This window comes from Lactuca sativa, chromosome 8 (genome assembly GCF_002870075.4).
Source record: "Lactuca sativa cultivar Salinas chromosome 8, Lsat_Salinas_v11, whole genome shotgun sequence".
NCBI lineage: Eukaryota > Viridiplantae > Streptophyta > Magnoliopsida > Asterales > Asteraceae > Lactuca > Lactuca sativa.
In genome coordinates this window covers 292,144,595-292,170,691 of record NC_056630.2, presented here as the reverse complement: position 1 = coordinate 292,170,691, position 26,097 = coordinate 292,144,595, and positions in this window count along the sequence as shown.

Sequence of the window (26,097 nt, the reverse complement as noted above, 5' to 3'; positions counted from 1 at the left end):
TTCGCACGTTGAATCACCTATGGTTTCCTGCTTGGAACTCTTCCAAGTCACTGCTCCTCCATTAAGGGTAAAGACCCAACCCGACTGCGAACGGTAGTTGTCCCTGTCGGTCTGAAAGCTGGCGTCACTATACCCTCGCACCTTCAAGTCATCACTCCCTCCGAGGACTAAAAACCATTCCTTCGTCCTCTGAAGATACTTACGGATATTCTTCACCGCAATCCAATGGGCTCTGCCAGGATTCCCATGATATGTGCTACATCAGGGCAAGTACAAGTCATAGGATACATAATTGAGCCAACTGCGGAAGCGTATGGTACTCGGCTCATTTCTACTATTTCAGCTTCGGTACTCGGACTTTGAGTCTTACTTAACTTGACATTACTTTGTATCGGTAATTCTCCCTTCTTCGAATTTTCCATACTAAAACGTTTTAGTACCTTATCTAAGTAAGTGTTCTGACTATGTCCTATTAGTCTCTTACTTCTCTCTCTTACTATCCTTATTCCCAAAATATAGGAAGCCTCTCCGAGGTCCTTCATAGCGAAGCACTTCCCGAGCCAGGACTTAACCTCCTGCAGAGTCGGGACGTCGTTTCCTATGAGTAGTATGTCATCGACATAAAGAACGAGGAAGCTTACTATACTCCCACTTGCTTTGACATATACACACGATTCATCTTCGCTTCATACTAATCCAAACTCTTTGACTTTCTCATCAAAGCAAAGATTCCATCTGCGAGACGCTTGCTTAAGTCCATAAATGGACTTCTCAAGCTTACACACTCTATTTGGATGCTTCGGATCGACAAAACCCTCTGGCTGAGCCATGTAAACATCCTCGGCGAACTTCTCATTAAGGAAAGCGGTTTTGACATCCATTTGCCAAATCTCATAATCATGAAATGCGGCAATAGCTAGCATCACTCTAATAGATTTTATCTTAGCAACTGGTGAGAAGGTCTCATCATAGTCAAGTCCGGGAGTTTCAGTAAAGCCCTTCGCAACCAATCGCGCCTTATATGTGTGTACGTCTCCATCCACGTCGGTCTTCTTCTTGAAGATCCATTTGCACCCAACAGTCTTACGTCCGGGCACATTATCAACTAAATTCCAAACTTGGTTGTCTTACATGGATTGGATCTCGCTATCCATTGCCTCTTTCCATTTTATAGACTCCGGGCCTGCCATGGCTTCCTTGTAGCTATTAGGTTCATCAAGATTTATTAGTGTACCATCACTAATATACGTGTCCCCTTCGGTAGTAATATGAAAACCATAAAACTGGGGTTGAACTCTAACTCTTTCGGAACGTCTAAGAGGTAAGGACTCGTCAATTGGTTCAACCGAGGTTTCCTCCTCGGGTTGAGTGCCAGCGGTAGAGGTTCCTTCGTCTATCGACTCTTGAATCTCTTCAAGCTCGATTTGCCTCCCACTGTCTCCTTGGCTTATGAGTTCTCGGTCTTGGAAAACTCCTCTCCACGCAACGAAGACAACAGTGTCCTTCAGTCTATAGAAGAAATCTATCCAAAGGATTTCTACGGGTAGCCGATGAAAATACATCGCTCACTACGAGGTTCGAGCTTTTCGTGAGTATCTTGTCTTACGAAAGCCTCACAACCCCAAACCTTGATATGTGCCAACGAGGGAGCTTTCCCTGTCCCCATCTCGTGAGGTGTTTTGGCAACCTTCTTAGTAGGGACTCGGTTAAGGATATGGGCGGCAGTCTCTAAGGCATACCCCTAAAAAGAGATAGGTAGTGAAGCACGACTCATCATAGAGCGAAGCATGTCCAACAAGGTTCGATTACGCCTTTCTGCCACACCATTCAATTGTGGTGTCCTAGGTGGCGTCAATTGTGAAACTATTCCACACTCCTTGAGATAATCGTGGAATTCAAGACTTAGGTACTCTCCTCCTCGATCGGATCAAAGCATCTTGATTTTCCTGCCCAATTGATTCTCCACTTCATTCTTGAACTCTCTGAACTTTTCAAAAGTTTCTGACTTTTGCTTGATTAAGTAGACATACCCATATCTACTATAGTCATCGGTAAAAGTCACATAGAAGCGGTTCCCATCCTTCGTGGTTGATCTAAACGGTCCACATACATCGGTATGTATTAAGTCCAATAGACCCTCACCCCTTTCACACGTACTTGTGAAAGGTGACTTAGTCATCTTTCCAAGCAAACAAGACTCGCATGTGTCATCTTCCCTAAGGTCGAATGACTCCAACACTCCATCCTTTTGGAGTTGGGCTATGCGCTTCTTTTTGACATGTCCAAGACGACAATGCCACAAGGATGCTCTATCCATACTATTGGAAGAATCCATGCATAAAACATCATTTCCTAAGTTATCTACAATCATAACGGTTTCATAAATTCTATTACATGGTATAGGTTCAAAATAAAAGACACCATTTAGATAAGACAAAATAGAACCATTCTCATTATTAAAAGTAAATCTAAAACCTTGTCTAAACAAACCATGAAATGAAATGATGTATCTAGCCATTTCTGGTGAATAGCAACAATTGTTCAAATCTAAAGATAAACCATTCCTAAGCACTAAAGAATACACTCTAATCTTGGTCACAGGCGAAGATCTTATGTTACCCATGATTAGATTTATTCTTCCATGCTCCACGTCTCTATTTCTTCTTACTCCCTACACATTAGAACAAATGTGGTAACCACAACCGGTATCGAGAACCCAAGGAATATCATGAGATGAGTAGTTAGATTTAATTGTGTATATAACTGCGAAAGACGGCTTGATCTTTCCTTCCTTGATGGCTTGCAGGTACTCTGGGCAGCTTCTCTTCCAATGTCCTATCTTGTGGTTGTGGTGGCACTCTGCCTTTTTTGGGTTAGGGCAGGGTTTAGCAGGATTAGCTTTGGTCCCACTAGAAGAGGCACCATCTCGGGGCTTAAACTTGCGATGGTTCTTAGACGAAGCCTTCCTATTCTTTCCCTTTCCTTGTCCAATAGCCAACACAGGAGCAACGGGTGGATTGGGAGTTGGTGCAACAGACTTGTCCTTGAAGTTGCTTTTAGCGACCCTCTAGAGACCTTGGAGCTTGCTTAGGGTGACCTCTTCTTTGTTCATGTAGTAGGTCATCCTAAATTGATTGTAACTTGGAGGCAAAGAGTGAAGCACCATGTCGATCGCCAAGTCTTCCCCAAAGTCAACATTCAACTTGCGAAGACAGTCGACATACCTTTGCATCTTTTGCAGGTGCACGATAAGAGACTCTCCATGACCCATCTTAGCGGAAATCATGTTAGTGAAAATCTCATAACGCTCTTGTATCGCGTTTTGGTGGTATCTCTCCAACAAGTCTTGGTGCATCTCGTACGGGTACATGTCCTCATAGGACTTTTGGAATTCAGAGTTCATAGTGGCTATCATGATGCAATGTACCTTCGTTGCATCATGCTCGTGAGTTTCAAAAGCGGTCATTTCAGTCGGAGTAGCGATTTCAGGGTTGATTTTCTCGAGCTTCTCATCGAGGACATTCTCCTTGTCCTCATAGCGAGCAATCGTGCAAATGTATCTTATCCATTCGCTAAAGTTCGTCCCGTCAAAAGTGACCTTTTGACAAAGGCTCATCAATAAGAATGAACTAGCAGCAGCGTTGTTTGCGTTCGACATCTACAAATAGAAAGGACAAAGATAGATTAGAATATGAATCCCTAAATATTACCTAATAAGAAAAAATTAGGGCTAGGATCCAACAACAATATTTACATATTAGAAAAGGGATGCCGTAATCTAACATGCAAACAATTTGAAGGTAAGTGAATGACGATTCACTAATTCTCCACCACAAAACATAACTTTAAGTTCTAAATTGTATTTGAGAATTCCTAGGTTTAGATGAGATTCATTGAAACTTTTCAATGGCATGTTTAAATCTCGATATGCCCCTCTTGTTTGTGACTGGGATACCGAAGATCACAAAGCGGGTGTGAATTACCATGCAAATTCACATGGTGCCTTTATTGTAACGATCACCTATTCGATGTGCCGGTAAACCACACACGCTCCATCGAACTATGATAAACAATGAATCACCCTTTGCCACCTTTGCTTAGAACCAATTAGTGTGCCGGTAAACCACACACGCTCCACTAACTTCTTAGCAAGGGTGCAAAGTGTAATTTCATGGGATTGCATCAATTCACTTTTCCTAAAGTAACTAAGATTGGGAAATTTTAAGAAAAACATGTAGTTACTTTGTATTTCATATTATACTTTTAATGAGAGGATGAGGTTGCCCTATCCTACCCGTTCGGATAACGACCCTCCACCGATCAAGCAAGCGGTAGGTGTGAGTGTACACCCATTAAGCGCCATTTTATAGGCTTCAACCTTATACCCACCTTATAGACCGGCTTCGTGAATGAGGCCTACTAACGGTAAGACTAGCATTTTAATTATACATACATACATACATATATATATATATATATATATATATATATATATATATATATATATATATTATATATATATATATATATATATATATATATTAATCTTGTAATATTATATTAGTATAGGGTTGGATTTTAAACTTGTAAAATTCTAGGGTTTTAAATTTAAATTGTCTAAATTAAACTTTTAATCACAAAACATAAATTTCCAAACTTGAGGGCAAGTTCTAAACTATTCAAAACATAGAGGATCAAACAGCAAATAATCTAAATTAACAATTAATCACATAATTATCCATAGTTGATTTATTTATGATTTCTTGCCAAATAATTTACCAATTTAATCAAAATAATTAATTAATTATCACATAAGGAAATTAAATATTTTATTAATTGATAAATATCTTTAATTAGATCAAGATTACAGTCATATATATCAAAAAACCGGATTACGGTTGATCTAATATGATAAAGGCAAGTTTCCATAAGATAAATATCAAAAAATCCTGATTTTTGCTCTTCCTAACGCTCGAACTCGCCGAGTGCCCAACTGGACTCGCAGAGTCAGGCTAACACGCCGAGTCCACCATAGGACTCGCCGAGTCCATGACTCAGAATCACAAAATTCGAATTTTGCAAGCAAGAAACAAACAACCATGCATCAATTTAATAGTAACCAATCTAGGCTCTGATACCACTAATGGGATTTGGCCATATGAACATTCCTATGTGCACATACAAACCCTAATGCTTGGATCTAGGTTTCTCTAATTAAACATGCATTGACTCCAAGACTTCTAATAGCTAATAGAGTATAAGAACAATACAACATCAGAGTTAGAAGTTTACCTTGAAACACTTGTTTGATCTTCTTGTTCTTGGAGCTTTAGAGTCACAAATGTCACTCCTCTAATGGCTTACAAACACCAACTAGCAAGAGGATGATTTACGAGAGAGGAGAGGGAAGAAATCGGCCAGGGTTTCTTTGCTTAAGCACAAGTGCCGATTTCCCTTGCCCCAAGGGTCTATTTATACTTGTAAGGCTCCTAGGGTTTCACCCTTAAACCCTAATTGGATAACTTTTACTCAAAGCAATCCAAATCCTTTCCAACATAAGCCCTTGTACGATTTGTGGCTTATCCCAAGCCCTAGAAATCGTCCAACCCTATCCATGAAGGATTTACAGCCCAAAGTGTAACTATCAAACAATTGACAGTTTATACCCTCTTATTTAATTAATCTCTTTAAGTCACCAAATTAATTCTAATTAATTTTATGACTTATATTAATGAAATAACAATATTATTATTACTTATATTATTCTCAAAATATATTAATAATATTTATTCTCTCATAATAAATCATCCTGTCAAGTTGCTATGGTGAAGGCAACCTAAAAGGACCATGCATAATCGGGTCACATACTTGCCTAATATAGTTGCAGCCTTAGACACTATTCCAACACTATGTTTTTCTAAGATTCATGCAAAATTGATTTCTAAGGTTCATGATCCTATCTAGCATACATGGGGAACATTTTAACTTAAATGATAGATAGAATAACGTACCTTGTTGTTGATTTTGATTCCTTGAAACCTTGTGAGCCTAGCACCCCAAGTGTGATGCCTCAAATGATTGACACAACACCAAATGCTATGGAGTAAACTTGGAGAGAAAGTATAACACTTAAAAAGCGGCTCTAGCCCTCAAGTATGCATCTGTAGTCGATTTTGGGTGATGTCACATGGTTTATATAGTGTGTTGCATTAGGTAAAACCCTAATGTAACATGACTCTTCATTTCCATGACCTATGGATTAACTCCATGGAGCATCTTATGGGTGGAACCCAACTTGATAATCCATGGAGCCTCTTAGCCCACTATATAAGTTATGGATGATTTACATAACCAACCCATATGTTTAAGTAGTCATCTTTTGATCACTCAATTAATTCTAAATTAATTCATGATCAAACTAATTATATAATATTATTAATATATCAAAACTTATAATATATTAATCAACCATAAGTGTTATTTCTCTAATTTAGTTTATCCAATGCATGGTTCCATGCAACCCAAATGGAGCATGTCGGGTTGGGTCAAGTACATACCAGAAATAGTTAACGACTTAGACACCTTATCCAACACACGCTACACTAGGGACCCATCCACTGCACTATCATCAAAATCCCATCTAAACAAAGGACTCTCAACATCCTGCCCTCACGCTTAGGGAAATGCTCATAGTTGCTCATACACATCCTTTGACATCTAGATATCACAAGCCTTAGTTTCCTCTCAGATATCCCTTTTCAACCCTGAGCACCATGTCACTCCCGTTTTCCACCATTGAACCTCCAAAGGTTACCCATGCATGTTCCAAAACGTCTTGCCAACTTCTTTCTCAAAAAAACTTTCACGGCCTATTATGACACACAAGTCACGAAATTCTTGCTATTCCAAGTGAATACTAAAATCCCCACTGAAGATCGGCTCACCCCTGACCTTTGTCGTCTACGGCTTAATAGTTTCGTGTATCTCGTGGTACCTCCCGAACCAAGCATTGACCTACACTGGTCTAAGATGCCAGATGACAAGTAAAACCCTTCAATAAGGAACTCATCTCTGAATCTGGAATCTCATCCTGCCAACCCGACGCACCACCATAACCAAACCCAAACTCGAGAGTTTGGTCTAACCCCGGTTTGGAACCACTCGTCTCAATGAACCACTCAACTCATGACTCATGACCCGCAACCCATGTGTACCTCACTTATCCACTTCCCTTGGTTGCGACAACAACCACTCAATTCAGAATATAACTACTCTCAACAAATATGGAGTCCCCAATCTCGCCCCTGATTCGACCGTCAGGCTCCCAGAAACTCAAATATTCGGACTACTCAAGCCTAGTCGTTTTCTGCGTCATGCTCAGATCATAGAGTAATTCATCACAACATTCTCTCATTGACTAGTGGGTACTACGGCTCAACGTAGTATCACGACGACCTTTCCCTGAATAGTGAGTACTACGGTTCCTTGTAGCATCACCACAACCTCTCACTGAATAGTGAGTACTACGGCTCCCCGTAGCATCACCACAACCTCTCACTGAATAGTGAGTACTATGGATCCCCGTAGCATCACCACAACCTTCACTGAATAGTGAGTACTACGGCTCGCCGTATCATCACCACACCCCTTTGCACCAGCTCATTGAAACTGCAGCTCCCAACAGTCATACCGCACTTGATCTTACCACTTCATAATCTCATCCCTGTGTCGACGCCACACCGCGATCATAAACTCGTGCCCTGCAGACCAAACATGCATAGGTGTACACACCTACTCAATTTATGCATTGATATATCTGACAACATCCACTACAGCAAAACACCTTTCCCTGCTGCAATCCACATTCTCGAGTAATCTCGCTTGATGCCAATTGCTAGTACGCTTCCAACTAGAACCGTAAATACTTGATACACCACTTTCCATCTCAAACTCAAAACTCAAAATAATCTGAGGTTTAGGACATTATACTAGGATACCTTGGTGCACTATTACCACACCTTGCAATGTGTTGACTCTACCACTGATCTCATACTCATGGCATCATACTCAGATACCACATTGCTTCCTTGGAATCTTGCAACTGATCCTCCATTCGTGCTACTTGTAACCCCGAAATACTCCATCTCCTAATTGGAAACACGGAGAAACCGCCAACGACTCAGGATACAAAGTTGTCCCTCCGACACTCGTCCGTTTATTGTTCAAAAATCAAGCGAGATAACGCATGCCGACCCGGAAATTGGCTGCCCGACCATCTCTTACCCTTTAAAAAGAGCATAGGATAATCCATTCATCGAACCAAAATTTCTCAACTGCCAAAGTATCCTCACGAGCCAACTGCTTCGAATTCACCATTACAACCTCAAAAATTCTTACCTACCACCATGCCTCTGACCAACGGCCACCTGCCATGCAGACACTCATCCTTTCTTGAGCACGTACAACGTGCGTTAACTCATTCTGCAACTCACCTCGACCACCAATAACCATGCTCTCATGAATCCATTGTGCATGTCTCTATATCCATCACCCTAACCGTTCTTGAGCAAGTCTCTGATCCTTTCAAATAAAATACCTGGTTCTCGCCCACATAGGGTTTGAACCGTCACCTATTAGCGCACCAATAATATATCCCACAGACTGATTCCACCAGGAACATCACACTTACTCTTGGAAGGTACTACTCGATGCTTGATGGTCTCCCCGATAGAGACCCCACAACTCCAAGTATCTCAAATTTCAAATGACATCCTCAAAAACTTATCATCATGATTGCCTCTAATCATACAAAATATCATTCCATCCCATTACCAGACACCTCAACTTTCTAGTAGTAACCCTGACTCATAATCTGACAATGATGAGGTATCATACCCCTCATCCTCGACTCCTCAACCAACGTTCCATCATGAGAGTTATCATATGAGAGAAGACCTCATTACCACACTCGACACCTATCATAGACAATAAGAGCCACCGCCCTGATTTAGTCCTCTTTGATCCTCTGACGCTGCAGCTGATATATGCCATACTATACTCGAATAGAGCGCACCCTTGTCCTTGACTCTCTCAGTCCCCACCGATAACCAGCTCATGCTATATCATCACCTTGCGACATACATATTGCCCAGAAACTCTGGGGGAAGATCGCCATCAATGCTGACTCGAAAGGTTTACCCCCGAGCTCAGCAACCGAAATCTCAACACCTCTTATGTTTCCCACAGGAAACAAAAATAGCACCACTCAGGTCACAGAAGGTGACATCTCCATCATCGGTTGATTTCCCAACCCAGGTCGCAATCGTCCATAAATGCCATCTCTACTCATCCTTGAGTCTTGCAACTTCGTCTGACATATCACTAAAAATACCTTGGAATTATCTTAACTTCACTCACAAGGGATGCTTCGTTGGTACTTGTTCCACATGGCCTCTCTGACCTCATGCTTTATCGCACCCGATCTTAGTCTAACCAAACACAACGGAATAACTAGTAGAACCAGTAACACTAACCACCACGGTCATGGTACCCGAACCATGTGGCCACCTCTTGGTTTTCTATAAACCATGGTACTTGAACCATGTTATCTCTTCTCAATCTGCTACAAAGCATGGTACTCGAACCATGACATTACTTTTCAACCTGCTTCCAATCATGGTACTCGAACCATGACATCACTTCTTAATCTGCTACCAATCATGGTACTCGAGCCATGATATGACTTCACAATCTGCTACTTCAAATCTCCAGAATACTCCCTGCATCAAGTATGGGTCCTCTGCTTTCAGTAGTACGAGCCCATACTACTTGCCACATCTACCATACTTTCCAAACGGACCATCCCAGATTTCCCAAGTAGCTGCTCAACTTTCTCGTTCGTCCAACCCGTTACATGTGTTCGCTCTCCGCAAAAAGCTCTACCCTGTCAGCGCACTCGTCTAACCACGTTCAACCCCTAGGTTCCCTAGGTGCTCACACTTCTCTACCATCAGCTGCTGAAGAACTCCTATTGTTGACAGCCGTCTACCTCCTAAATGTAACGACCGAAAAATACAACCAATCTTAAATTTTTCAAAAACAGCTCGATTCCATTAAATCTTTACAAAAAGGTTCTCAATACAAAACACTTAACGTATTCCCAGAATCACATTACTACAAAATCATGAGGAGCGGTACGATCACGCCTTCGCCTTGCCACGATCTCCTGAAGAACCTGAAAAACATAAAACCACAACTGTAAGCCCGAAATCTTAGTGAGATATCCCCAAAATACCAGCCACATATACCATACACACATAACATGCCACAACATATCTGATCACAGAACAACCATGCACTTCGAGTCTACTGTGTGACTGGTCCGCCGCACCGTCCTACAGTCCACCTGGTCCACCCTCTGAGTCTATCCACATACATCGAGTCTGTAGTGTGATTGGTCCGCCCACTCCCGAGCCATAAATCCACCTGGTCCACTCTCTGAGTCTACAGTATGAATGGTCCGCCCGCACAGGGCCTTCAGTCGGCCTGGTCCACTCTCCGAGCCTCGGCACGTCTGGTCCGCCCTCTTGGGGCTTACAGCCTATCCGGACCGCTCGTTGGGCGTTTGGAACTACCGGTCCGCCCTGGTATCTTGGCCTACAACACACAGCAGGACCCACCTCAACCCAACTCCAGTCCAAACAACCATGTGCACATAAACATACAATCATATAGCAATTCACAATCAACAAGCAGATCAAACAGATCACATAACATATCATCATCCTAACCAGGATACCGACCTAACAGGTCACTAGCATAGCATCTCCCTATCTCTCAGGATACCGATCTCAATCAGGTCTCTAACATATACCATCCTAGCTCTCAGGATGCAAACATATCACAGCAACAATAACATAACAACAAGTACCTGGATCTTAATCCGATAAAGGGACGGCCTTGGTGCCTTAGACCCTGTTGATATAGTGAGGACAACTCACCTCGAAACTGCCGACTGAACAGATAACCCAAGCTGCTCCGATCACTGATACGATCTCCACCACTGGACAACCACCAATGCACTAAACTCAAAACAATAACCAACAATTACCAAAACGCCCTTGGAAACCACTGGTCAACCCTTGGACAAGGTCAAGGTCAACCCCTGACTGACTCTACTCGCCGAATCAACCTGATGACTCACCGAGTCCCCATACTCAGAACTTCCCTCAATCCGCGACCTAACTCACCAAGTCACCCCGAGACTCCCCGAGTCCATCAACTCTGAGTCCACTCGCGCACAACTCACCGAGTCATCCCTTGACTCTCCGATTCTCGACTCGACCAGAAAATATTGGGACTCTTCGACAAGACTCGCCGAGTCCAAGAACAGACTCGCCGAGTCTAAGGCTATCTTCAACCTACTTGCCGAGTTGTTCATACAACTCGCCGAGTTCCAGGCCATCTTCATCCAACCTACTTGCCGAGTTGTTCTTCCAACTCGTCGAGTCCCAGCTCATCTTCAAGCAACTCGTCGTGTCGACCCATGTGACTCGCCGAGTACCACCGGTCTAAATCCATACAGAAGCACTCCAAGCCATGCAATTGACCCAAAACATATATCTAGTCTCTTACAACTCATCCATCACGTAAAGTGGCAAACTTTACGTGAATCCAAGGAGATCTAGGCCTTTTACACTTTAGGGCTAGGGTTTGGGACATGATAGCTTCACCCAACACTCAACACAGGGACTTTCAGGCATTCCAACTGTTCTCCATTCTAGATTTGAGGTAGCAACCTCAGATCTAACCTCTAAACTCCCATACATCCATAGATATGATCTCTAACACCCCCAAAATGATGCATCTAAGAAATAGCAGCTCAAAAACGAGATATTACCTCAAAAGAACGCCCCAACTACAATGAAACTCGAATCCAAGCAAAGCCCCTTGCTCCAAGCCTCTTACCCTTCAAGATTTCCTCAAAAATTGCTTCTCCAATCATCCAAATGCACTTGATCCACTCACACACGTTAGGGTTTCTGGACTTGAGGATGAGTAAGGAGGCTGGGGGAATGGATGTTATGTTCTTTCTATAGGGCTCAATCCCGAGAATTAGGGTTTTCTCCACTCAGTGCCTACTCACCGAGTCCATCTTACTGACTCGCCGAGTCGGCTACTTAACATGCGACCAAGTCGCGACTCTAATTGCCGAGTCCACCCATGGACTCGCCGAGTCGCTCTTTCCCAATTTACTCTTTTAGCCCTTCAACTCTACTCTTGACATTTCGGGATGTTACAATTCTCCCCCAGTTAAATTAGGCTTCGTCCTCGAAGCCTACAGCAACTCAACTCCAAAGATAACCCCACAACGCGCCACCTGGCCTTAACCGGACCAGGTCCCCCAAGTCATACCCATCGAAACTCAAACTCAGTTTCTCTTTCATTACGGTGTCCTGACCACCGTCTCAAGTCAGGCACCGGCTGTAGCCTCAGATAATCACACTCAACAACCAAGAATTACCCATAATGCATCACTACTCCAAATCTCAACAATCACTCGGCACATATGGGCTAGAAAACCATGAACCATCGGATCCCCGATCCGAATCCCACTCTATCCATCCCATGACGACGGAAAGACCCATTCTTCAATCTCAGAGCAACTCCCATGAGTTCTCCTCTTGCAATCACATACACATGCTGAACTAGCTCTAACACCCTCAGGTTGGGAAAACCCGATACACTGATGATATCCTCAAACATCCCCCAGGATGAACCACTAATACATACCCAATACCCTGATTAGAATCACACTGAGAGCCCAAGACACTCTCCCTGCATCCCTTCCGAGCCTCTTGGCTCTACACCTGCGGAATTTCCTCCGCGACCTCAGCAGACATCCCAAACCGGATGAGCTTCTATTACACTGTCGCAAACATGCTGCTCAATAACCATATTCGAATTACTCTAATCATAACTCTGCTCTGCCGCTTTCACTTCCGTGAACTTGCAATCCCTCTCGAAGTTACACACCTCTCTCTTTTCCTTTACCAAGGAATCCACTAGGCCACATTGTCACTCCGACAAGTGTCACGGTGCTCGCCCAACGCTACACCACCCTTTTATAGCGTATCTACTATCCATCCAACACACATACTTCTACTCTTATCGTAGGGGCTCACAAGCCCATGCACTATCTCAACTAACCAAGATCACTACTAGGGGCCAGACCTTCTAATGCAATAACACTGCAACATACACATTCCATATCCTCGAACCGATCCAACAATACCTGCTGAGTCTTCAGCATGACTGGACCGGCTCACCAGGCCTTCAGCCCATCTGGACCACTCTCAGAACCTTCAGCAAATCTGGACCGCTCTCCGTGCCTTCAGTTTGGTTGGACCGTTCTCCGAGCCTTCGGCTTGACTGGTACGCCTACCGCCCTTCAGTCTAGCCGGACCGTTCAACTAGCATTCTTCATTCCGAGCTGTCACTCCCCGAAATCCTCCTATGCGTACTGTTCTAGCCCTTTAAGGGTTCCGAACTCTGCCTCAATCGCACATGCTCGATCCTGGTCTGCTCCCAGGCCCTCCAATCAAATGCCCTAGGTCTGCATCCCGCCCCGCATGCCCAGCACCCGCTCCTATCAGCCTATACTCTGGGCTGACAGAATACTGTTGAATCCTAACAGCTAAGCACCCTCAAATACTCATTGATCTCCCGGAGAATTCTCCAATTCTCCCCCACTTGTAGAACTAACTATCAACCACCGGTCGCCACCACCGACCTCCCAGAATACCTCTGCACAAAGAAAACAGTTACACGCGGACTGCTTCCCACAAGCATAAACAACCTTAACGAGATCTCACATCAACACCGATTAACCCGCTCGAAAGAAACTCAATCTACATCTAGCCACTCCTCAGAAAGCAAATGCTACCTGGCCTTTAACCAATGCCAGGTTCCCACTAATAACTCTCATGGATGATAACCAACAAAATTCCTAAAACAATAACCCATAACCAAAACCACAACCCGCAAAATAACGAATACCACATCGAACACCACACAAAGATACCAGTACAAATCAATATATCACAATAACCACAAGATAACAAGACATCAAGAAAGAAACATACCCGCAGTTGCATCTCACACTGCCCTGACCTCCTCTGCTACAAGCTAAAAAGCACGACCCTGAGCCCTTCAGGGCTCCGCTCCACCCTGACCTCCACTTGTAATCCTCAAAGTGGCCGGTGTTGGAGCCTGCACTGGTCCTGCAGCAAGCTGTGGACAATTGACCCTCAAATGTCCAACCTGATGACAATGATAACAAGTCCTCAAATCCCGAACTGGCGCTAACTGCCGACAATCGCTCGCATAGTGCCCCTCCTTTCCGCACTTGCGGCATGCACCACGGACCTACAAAATCCGGTGTGACCCCTCCCACACTTCCCACAAGTGTGGTTGCTCAGATCCCCCACTCTAACATCAACGGTCTTGGACCGTTTCGGCGCCAGCTGCGACTGCACCGGAGCCCGCCTCAACTCACGCAACTGCAACTAAATCTCTAACTCGCGCCGCCTGGCGGCCTCCTGCAACTCCAACAATGTCCCGCACCTCTGCGCAGAAACAACCTGTCTGATGTCCCTCTTGAGCATACTCAGATATCGGGACATCTGAGCCTGCTCCGAAGTGAACTCAGGGCAAAACATCGCCCTCTCAGTGAACATCCTGGTGATCTCAGTCACCGACTCCAAACCCTGCTTCAGCTCAAGGAACTCCTGAGCCAATCTCTCCCTCTCCACTTGCGGAACATAACGAGTGCTGAACATTTCTCTGAACTGATCCCATGAAACCGCAGCCCTCTGCGCATCCGAATATGACCCCGTGGTCAATCTCCACCAATCCTTTGCCCCGAGCCTCAACAGGTTCAAAGCACACCTCACCCTCTGATCCGCAGGGCATGAACACGTGAAGAAACATCCCTCCACGTCTGATAACCATCTCATAGCGACGATCGGGTCTTGAACTCCATCGAAGGTGGGAGGCTTCGTATTATCGAAGTCCCGATATTGAAAGCCCCGACCAGCTCCTCTCCCTGCCGCCGCTACAGCCGTTGTAGCCGCCGCGGTAGCCGTCTCCGTGAGAGCCGTATAGCGCTCATCAAAATACTCAACCATGGCGGTCTTGATCGACCCAAACAGCTCCGGCAACTCAGCCCAGAACAACTCAACAATCTCATCAAGCAGGATCTCATGAATCCTCGCATCCAACTCGCTCGTGCTTATCTTACCGATAACCTCGGGCGGCACCGATCCGCCCGAAACTCCCTCTCCTGCTCCCGATCCTGACCCGGATCCACTCTCATCATGCCTCGAAATCTCCATACTGAAAAACACCACACAAAATCTCAGACTCTTCCTACAACCTGGGATCCAACTCTCTCAACCCAACCCTAGAGATCATGGTTTCCCTGATACGCGTATGGGTCCTGTGCTTTCAGTAGTACGGGCCCATACTACCTTCCACACCTACCCATATTTGTATGAAGTACTACCACAACACCCTAGAGAAACATGCATAACAACGCTCAACCCTCACCACTAGAGGAACACTGAAAATCTCCCATAAGGAACCCTAGGCTACAGGCATCACAAATCAGGCAACATATCATGAAATCCTGAAGATCCCTAGCCTATCACTAGCATGCTGTTCTATCAAAGCTCAAAAACAAATAACATGCATGGTATTTTGGGGTTACTTACTGGCTCCGGCTGATCGTACCTCCGCGTCCTCCCTTACTTATTTTGAAAACCATTTTAAATACTCTTTTGAAAACTCTCCTCGATTTGAGACTGGAGTCACACGAATGTTCCTCCAATTCACTCAAACCAAGGCTCTGATACCAACTTGTAACGACCAAAAAATACAACCAATTTTAAATTTTTCAAAAACAGCTCGATTCCATTAAATCTTTACAAAAAGGTTTTCAATACAAAACAATTAACGTATTCCCAGAATCACATTACTACAAAATCATGAGGAGCGGTACGATCACGGCTTTGCCTTGCCACGATCTCCTGAAGAACCTGAAAAACATAAAACTACAGCTGTAAGCCCGAAAGCTTAGTGAGATATCCCCAAAATACCAACCACGTATACCATACACGCATAAGATGCCACAACATATCTGATCACATAACAGCCATGCACTTCGAGTCTACTGTGTGACTGGTCCGCCGTACCGGCCTACAGTCCACCTGGTCCACCCTTTGAGTCTATCCACATACATCGAGTCTGCAGTGTGATTGGTCCGCCCGCTCCCGGGCCTTCAATCCACCTGGTCCACTCTCTGAGTCTACAGTATGACTGGTCCACCAGCATCGGGCCTTCAGTCGGCCTGGTCCACTCTCCGAGCCTCAGCACGTCTGGTCTGCCCTCTTGGGGCCTACAGCCTATCCGGACCGCTCGCTGGGCCTTCGGAACTACCGGTCCGCCCTGGGTATCTTGGCCTACAGCATACAGCAGGACCCGCCTCAACCCAACTCCAGTCCAAACAACCATGTGCACATATACATACAATCATATAGCAATTCACAATCAACAAGTAGATCAAACAGATCACATAACATATCATCATCCTAACCAGGATACCGACCTAACAGGTCACTAGCATAGCATCTCCCTATCTCTCAGGATACCGATCTCAATCAGGTCTCTAACATATACCATCCTAGCTCTCAGGATGCAAACATATCACAACAATAATAACATAACAACAAGTACCCAGATCTCAATCCGATAAAGGCCGGCCTTGGTGCCTTAGACCCTATTGATATAGTGAGGATAACTCACCTCGAAACTGCCGACTGAACAGATAACCCAAGCTGCTCCGATCACTGATACGATCTCCACCACTGGACAACCACCAAGGCACTGAACTCAAAAAAATAACCAACAATTACCAAAACGCCCCTAGAAACCACTGGTCAACCCTTGGACAAGGTCAAGGTCAACCCCTGACTGACTCTACTCGCCAAGTCAACCCGATGACTCACCGAGTCCCCATACTCAGAACTTTCCTCAACCCGCGACCTAACTCGCCGAGTCACCCCGAGACTTGCCGAGTCCATCAACTCTGAGTCCATTCGCACACAAATCACAGAGTCATCCCTTGACTCTCCGATTCTCGACTCAACCAGAAAATATTGGGACTCTTCGACAAGAATCACCGAGTCCAAGACCAGACTCGCCGAGTCTAAGGCTATCTTCAACCTACTCGCCGAGTTGTTTATACAACTCGCCGAGTTTCAGGCCATCTTCATCCAACTTGCCGAGTTGTTCTTCCAACTCGTCGAGTCCCAGCTCATCTTCAAGCAACTCGTCGAGTCGACCCATGTGACTCGCCGAGTACCACCGGTCTAAATCCATACAGAAGCACTCCAGGCCATGCAATTGATCCAAAACATAGATCTAGTCTCCTACAACTCATCCATCACGTAAAGTGGCAAACTTTACGTGAATCCAAGGAGATCTAGGCCTTTTACACTTTAGGGCTAGGGTTTGGGACATGATAGCTTCACCCAACACTCAACACAGAGACTTTCAGGCATTCCAACTATTCTCCATTCCAGATCTGAGGTAGCAACCTCAGATCTAACCTCTAAACTCCCATACATCCAAAGATATGATCTCTAACACCCCCAAAATGATGCATCTAAGAAATAGCAGCTCAAAAACGAGATATTACCTCAAAAGAACGCCCCAACTGCAATGAAACGTGAATCCAAGCAAAGCCCCTTGCTCCAAGCCTCTTACCCTTCAAGATTTCCTCAACAATTGCTTCTCCAATCTTGCAAATGCACTTGATCCACTCACACACGAAGGTTAGGGTTTCTGGACTTGAGGATGAGTAAGGAGGCTGGGGGAATGGATGTTATGTTCTTTATATAGGGCTCAACCCCGAGAATTAGGGTTTTCTCCACTCAGCGCCTACTCCCCAAGTCCATCTTACTGACTCGCCGAGTCGGCTACTTAACATGCGACCAAGTCGCGACTCTACTCGCCGAGTCCACCCATGGACTCGCCGAGTCGCTCTTTCCCAATTTACTCTTTTAGCCCTTCAACTCTACTCTTGACATTTCGGGATGTTACACTAAATATCGTCATATTCACTTAGTAGCTAACTCCCATGACCAAGAGTTCCACAAACCACAAAGCAAGCAGCATTTGGGCATCGAATAATCTCTATCAACACGTATCACCACTCTAGGTTACAACTCCATTTGCTACACTCATACTCAAAAGATATCACCGAGCTCAAGCAACTCCACCCCTCGCGGGTATTCAACTACCTCCTTAGCAGGCTCCTCAAATTCTCATCTAGGTATCTCTCCTAGATTACTCCTCTACTCAGATCCCTCTCTAAAAAGGATTCCTATAGGATACTCATACTCCACACATACTCAAAAACATATCACAAATAGCAACCCCTAGGCTAAAGCATCACAAATCAGGGCACTCTAGTCCTAAATCATGAAATACTTAGCCTACTCTCTAGCATGCATATTACATCTCATATCATTTCATAACACATAAAGTAAGGGAATTTTGGGAAATCATCATTCGGGCGCTGGCTGATTGTATGGTGGAGGGTCATTAGACGAACGTGTTTGAAAGGACATATATATATATATATATATATATATATATATATATATATATATATATATATATATGTAAGTACTAGATCCTTCTGAAATCTCACTCTAGATACTTAGGATAAAAATGTGAAATTGTATGCAAATTCATAAAAACACACATTGGTTCTTTGTGAGACGTTAGTGTTGGATAAGGTGTCTAAGTCCATAACTATTTCTGGTAAATACTTGACCCGACCCGACATGGTCCATTTGGGTTGCATGGCATCATGCAATTTAATAAATTAAATAAGAGAAATAACACTTATGGTTATTAATATATTATAAGTTCTAATATATTAATAATATTATTTAATTAGTTTTGATCAAGAATTAATTTAGAATTAATTAAGTGATCAAAAGATAAATAATTAGATATATGGGTAGATTTAGTAAATCTTCCATATCTTATATAGTGGGCTAAGAGGCTCCATGGATTGTCAAGTTGCGTTCCACCCATAGGATGCTCCATGGAGTTAACCCATGGATCAAGAAATGAAGAGTCATGGAACATTAGGGTTTACCTAATGCAACACACTATTTAAGCAATGTAACTCTCCCTAAAATCGGCTACACTAAGAAATAAGAGGGCTTGGCCGATTTTGCATGTGTTAGAGTATTCTCTCAAGTTTATTCTTTGCATTTGGTGTTGTGTGAAGCATTTGAGGCATCACACTTGAGGTTCTAGGCTCACAAGGTTTCGAGGAACACTTTCAACATCAAGGTATGTAGTTCTATATTTTATACAAAGAAAATTGTACCCCATGTATGCTAGATAGGTTCATAACCTTGGAAAACCACTTTGCATGATTATTAGACAAACATAGATCCAAGGTTATTAGGGTTGCATGTACACTTAGGAAGTGTTAGAATGCTTAAAACCCATTAGTGGTATCAGAGCCTAGGCTTGTTTGTTGATTTTTGTGCAAAGAGCTTGAACAAATCGATTTTCTGTTTTCTGCTGGTATCAACTCGCCGAGTCCATGGGGGGACTCGACGAGTCCATGAACAAATACAAGCTACTCGCCGAGTCTTTTCTTGCACTCGACGAGTAGAGGCTGCAGTTTTTAGAATTTCGACATTTGTTGCTGGAAATGGACTTGAAACATTACCCTAAACTGCTTTGGTGTTTTAAAACTTGTTTTAGATGGTGTAATGTTTATGCTAATCCATTTACAATGGCAATTATCAAAATTACAAGTTTTAAGTGTAATTTTTTGATTCTTGAAAGTGTTCATATTCATGTTCTTGATCATATGATGTTTAGATGATCATAGGAATTGTTTGTAACCTATGTGTTAGATTAATTCATCATCATTACGTGTTTTAATGGAGTCCATAACTTGTCGTCAAGTTATGGAAAACCAAAAGTCACTTTGTTTTTAAAACCATTAAAATAACACGTATGTGTTTTAATGTAGTCCATAACTTGTCCTCAAGTTATGGAAAACCAAAAGTCACTTTGTTTTTAAAACCATTAAAATAACACGAGTTATAAAAATGAAGAGTCTTCATTTTTAATACTCTATTAACTCATAAGTTACAAGAAATGAAAAGTTTTGAAAGTTTACAAAACTTGCCCTCAAGTTTTGGAACAAGTAAAATCTTGATTAAAACTTTAGTTCCAACCCTTAGAATTTTAAAAGTTAAAATTCAACCCTTATACTTATAATATTATAAGTTAATAATATATATGTGTATAAGATCAAAGTCGTCTTACCGCTAGTATGACTCATTCACAAAGCCATTCAATAAGGTGGGTATAAGGTTGTTGCCTATAAAATGGCAACTTAATGGGTGTCCACTCTCACCCACCGCTTGCTTGACTGGTGGAGGGTCGTTAGCCGAACGAGTAGGACAAGGACTTTTAAATTCTCATTAAAACTATAATGATAATTATAAAGTAACTAAATGTTTTATTAAATTCCCAATCTTAGTTACTTTAGGAAAAATGGGAATAAGGTGCTAATCCATGAAATTACACTTTACACTTTGTCTAAGTCGTTAGTGGAGCGTGTGTGGTTAAACGGCACACTAACTTGAACTTAACAAGGTAGGTAAAGGGTGACTTAATGTTTATCATAGAATTGATGGAGCGTGTATGGTTAACCGGCACATCAATTGAGGGGTAATACATTAAGGGTACCAAGTAATCTGCATGGTTACTTCACACCTCGTTTTGTGATCCTCGGCATCCTAGTCACAAAACTTGGAGGGCACACTCGAGATTGAAACATGCCTTTGAAAAGTTCATTGAATCTCAAAAGAATCTAGGAGTTTCTAAGAACCAAATTAAAGATGTTAATATTTTAGCTTTGGTGGAAATTGGTGAATCGCCATTCACCTACCTTTCAAATATGTTATTACTTAGATTACAGCATAACTCTTCTAAGTATAATATATTGTGATTGGGTCCTAGCCTTAATACTACATTTGGGTGTTTTATTAAGGACTATCTCTATTTCTAAACTAAACTTTTCTTCTTTTCAGATGTCTGCAAACACTGCTACTTCTGGCTCTAATCCTAATGGCTCCTTTTCTTTAATGAACTTGTGTGGGAAAGTCACTTTTGATGGATCCAATTTTAATGAATGGATCCGAAACATCCGAGTGATTACCCGCTACGAGGACAAATAATACGTCCTCGATAAAGAGCTTAAAGAGATTGATGAGACAGTTGCTACTCCTCAAGAAATCGCTGACTTTAGGGCACATGAAAGGGATGCCTCCAAGGTGGCATACATCATGATGGCCACTATGACAACCGACCTCCAAAAGTCCTATGAGGACTTCCACCCTTTTGAAATGCACCAAGATTTGATGGAAAGATACCACCAAAGTGCATGACAAGAGAGGTATGAAATCATCTCCTCCATGATAACAACCCGAATGAAGGATGGTGAACCCATCACGAGCCACATGCAGAAAATGCAAAGATTTGTGGACCGCTTGCTGAAGCTTAATGTGAACTTCCCCGAGGAGCTAGCAATAGATATCATTTTGCACTCCTTACCTTCATGTTATGATCAATTCCGCGTGACATACGACATGAACAAGGAAAAGGTCACTCTCAGCAAACTTCAAGGACTCTTAAAGACCGCGGAAAGTGGTCTTAAGGGTAAGGCGGTTGTTACTACTCCTACTCTTATCAACTCCGCCCCTGTCTTGGCAATCGGGAAAGGACGAGGGAAGAAGAGAAAGAGTTATTTGAAGGGTACCAAGGCTAGGACCCTTGATGGCTCTTCTTCAAGTGAAACCAAGAACGGTTTCGTCACTCTTTCTTCTGACCCAAAAGAGGCTGAATGCTTCTATTACCATGAAAAGGCACATTGGAAGCGGAACTGCCCAATGTACCAGAAGATGTGAAGGATGGGAAAGTCAAAGCCAACCATGCAAGTATTTACACTATCTTATCTAATAACTCACCCCATTCTAACTCATGGGTCCTTGATACCGGTTGTAGTATTCATATCTGTTCTGATCTGCAGGGAGTAAGAAGAAGTGAGAATGTGAGCAAGGAAGAATAAACATGATCATGGGAAACAGGAAAGCTTCAACTGTAACCATGATTGAAGTTTATACTTTATCTCTAAGTAGTGAGTTTAGTTTAGATTTGAATAAATTTTGTTATTCGCCAGAAATGTCAAGAAATATTATTTCCTTTCATGCATTGTATAAACAAGGTTTTACCTTTTCATTTGATAATGAAGTTGGTTTGGTTAATGCTTTCTTTAATAATATTATTTATTTTAAAGCATTGCCTTGTGATGGTGTGTATGAAACTGTATCTGTGGTTGATAACTTAGGAAATAATGTTTTGTGTATTGATTCTCTTAATAATAATAACTTGGATAAAGCATCATTATGGCATTGTCGTCTTGGACATATAAGCAAGAAACGCATAGGCCAACTCCAAAAGGATGGAGTCTTGGAGTCATTTGACCTAAAGTCAGATGATAGTTGCGAATCATGCTTACCTACAAAAATAACAAAGTCTCCCTTCACAGGTTCTTGTGAGAGGGGTGAAGGTTTGTTGGAACCTGTACACACGGATGTGTGTGGACCATTCAAACATGCCATAAGGGATGCTAATCATTATTATTTGACTTTTACTGATGATTACAATATATATGGATACGTCTACTTAATCAAGCATTAGTCAGAGACTTTCGAGAAGTTGAAGGAATTTAAACAGGAAGTCGAGAATCAATTGGGCAGGAACATTAAGATGCTTCGATCCGATCGAGGTGGTGAGTATCTAATTAGTTCAGAGTTCCTCGACTATCTTAGGGAATGTGGGATTGTCTCATAATTGACACCTCCCAGGACACCGCAGTTGAATGGTGTGGCTGAGAGGTGTAATCGAACCTTGTTGGATATGGTTCGTTCCATGTTGCGTCGAGCTTCGCTACTAATCTCATCCTGGGGGTATGCCTTAGAGACTGCCGCTCATATTCTTAATCTAGTACCTACAAAGAAAGTTGCCAAAACTCCTCACGAGATGTGGACTGGTAAAGTACCCAAACTAGACCACATCAAGATTTGGGGTTGCGAGGCTTTTATGAGGCGCGAGTCTCATGATAAGCTAGAACCCTGAAGCATGAGGTGTATTTTCATCGGCTACCCACAAAGATCCTTTCGTTACCTCTTCTACAGACCTAGTGATAATGTGGTCTTTGTAGCAAGAAGAGGATTCTTGAGAGAGAGAGAGAGAGATAGAGAGAGAGAGAGAGAGACTTTATAAGCCAAGGAGACAGTGGGAGGCAAATTGACCTTGAAAAACTTCAAGAGTCAAGTGGTGAAGGAACTTCAAACCCTAGCCCTCAACCTGAGCATTACTATGTTTTCCTGTGAGGCGTTCCACGAGAGTTAGGAATGCACCTGAGCATTACTATGTTTTCCATATCATCGCGGAAGGTGAGACACTTATTAGTGATGAGACACTAGTAGGTCTGGATGAACCTAACAGCTACGCGGAAGCCATGGTAGGCCCTGAGTCTGCTAAATGGAAAGAGACTATGGATAGCGAGATACAATCCATGTACGACAATCAACTTTGGAACTTGGTTGAGAATGTACCAGGTCGTAAGACTGTAGGGTGCAAATGGATCTTCAAGAAGACGACCGACATGGATGGTAATGTACACACTTATAAGGCTTGACTGGTTGCAAAGGGCTTCTCTCAAACTCCTGGAGTGGATTATGATGAGACTTTTTCTCCAGTAGCCAAGATTAAGTCTATTAGGGTTATGTTAGCCATAACTGCATTTCATGACTATGAAATATGGCAAATGGATGTCAAAACCGATTTCCTTAATGGAAAGTTGACTGAAGATGTTTACATGAGTCAGCCAGAAGGTTTTGTCAGTAACGAGTACCCTAATAGAGTGTGTAAGCTTGAGAAATCCACTTATGGATTAAAGCAAGCACCTCGTAGATGGAATCTTTGCTTTAGTGAGAAAGTCATGGAATTTGGCTTTTCTAGGAGTGAAGATGAATCTTGTGTGTATGTCAAGGCTAGTGGGAGTATAGTTAGCTTTTTGGTATTGTATGTGGATGACATACTACTCATAGGAAATGACATCCCAACTCTGTAGGAAGTTAAGTCCTTGCTTGGGAAGTGTTTCTCTATGAAGGACCTAGGAGAAGCTGCCTATATTCTATGGATAAGGATTTTGAGAAACCGGAGTAAAAGACTAATTGGAATTAGTCAAAGTACCTACTTGGAAAAGGTGTTGAAGAGATTCAACATGCAGAACTCCAAGAAAGGAGAGTTACCTATCCAGAGCAAAGTCATATTAAGTAAAGCTCAGAGCCCAAGTACTGAGGCTGAGATAGCAAAAATGAGTCAAGTACCTTATGCTTCGGCTGTAGGATCGATCATGTATGCTAGGACGTGTACTCGACCTGATGTAGCCTTTGCCTTGAGAATGGTTAGCAGGTATCAGGGGAACCCTGGCAAGGCACACTGGACTGCGGTAAAGAATATCCTCAAGTACCTACGGAGGACTAAGGACTGGGTCCTTACCCTCGGTGGGAGTGATAACTTGAGAGTTGTAGGGTATTGTGATGCTGGTTTCCATACTGATAGGGATAATTTATGCTCTCAGTCGGGCTGGGTCTTCACCCTAAACGGAGGAGCAATCACTTGGAAGAGTTCCAAGAAGGAGACAGTGGCTGATTCCACTTGTGAATCAGAGTATATAGCAGCAAGCGAGGCAGCAAAGGAGGCTATATGCCTGAAGAACTTCATAGGAGACCTTGGAGTAGTACCAACTATAAAGGAGCCAATGGAAATTTTATGTGAAAGTGAAAGTGTTGTTGCCTTAGCCAAGGGATCACGAGAGATCTAGACACATCGATAGAAAATATCATTTTATCAGACATCACATAGAATAAGGAATCCTCGTGGCAAAGAGGGTATCATCGGATGAGAACCCAGCAGATCCCCTCACGAAGGGCCTGAGTAGGGTTAAGCATCTCCAGCATGCCCGGAGCATAGGGCTGAAGGATGATATAATTTTTAGTAGTTAGATAAATTATGAAATTTGTGAACTGTAATTGACATTTGATGATGAATAAAAGTTGTGTTTATTTATGAGTAAAGTGTTACTATCTTTTGTCAATCCTTTACTATAATTTCTTTTGCATGTTTTGACTTCCAGAATAGTATGTTGTGGTTTCACATATTATTCAAACTTTCCATAGTCAGTCATCTGTTGGAAGTAAATATGAAGTAAGCCTGTCATGAAGTTGGTTGTAGGTGTCAGGATATAAGACCACACTTCATGAATTCTCATAAGTTCTGAGTATTGGAATCAACCCACGCTCACTGGTATCACTTCATGGAATTTTATCTCGAGTGATCGTGAGACGGTAATATCATATAAGTCTTCAAACCTAGAGATATGATTTGTTGCCTATGAATTTTTAAGCATTGATTGTACGAAAACGCATTGGTAACTCAATGTTATAAAATGTGCTTTTGTGTATAATTCAACTAGTAGTAGAACAAACATATGAGCCGAAGTTTATCTGTTCCTTGTTGGACTAGAAGCTGATATCTGGGCCCCTCGATGGTATTTTTTTTGACCTATGTACCGGGCCCGGTCATAAGTAAGTTGATGTGCTCAATTAAGTTCTTTGTCAAACAAATCGGGAATGGGGAAACAAACTGCTAGACAATAAGTAAGACATTGTTCCATTTAATTTTCTGGCTGATATCTATAACAGAGGATTATATGATCACTTATCTTAAATGGCGTATCAACATCTTCTCAGTTCTGAGAGACCTTGAAAGACCTACGATTGTCGATCGGTTCTAGAAGTATTGCAGTGATAGTTATTACACTTATCCAAGTGGGAGACTGTTGGATAAGGTGTCTAAGTC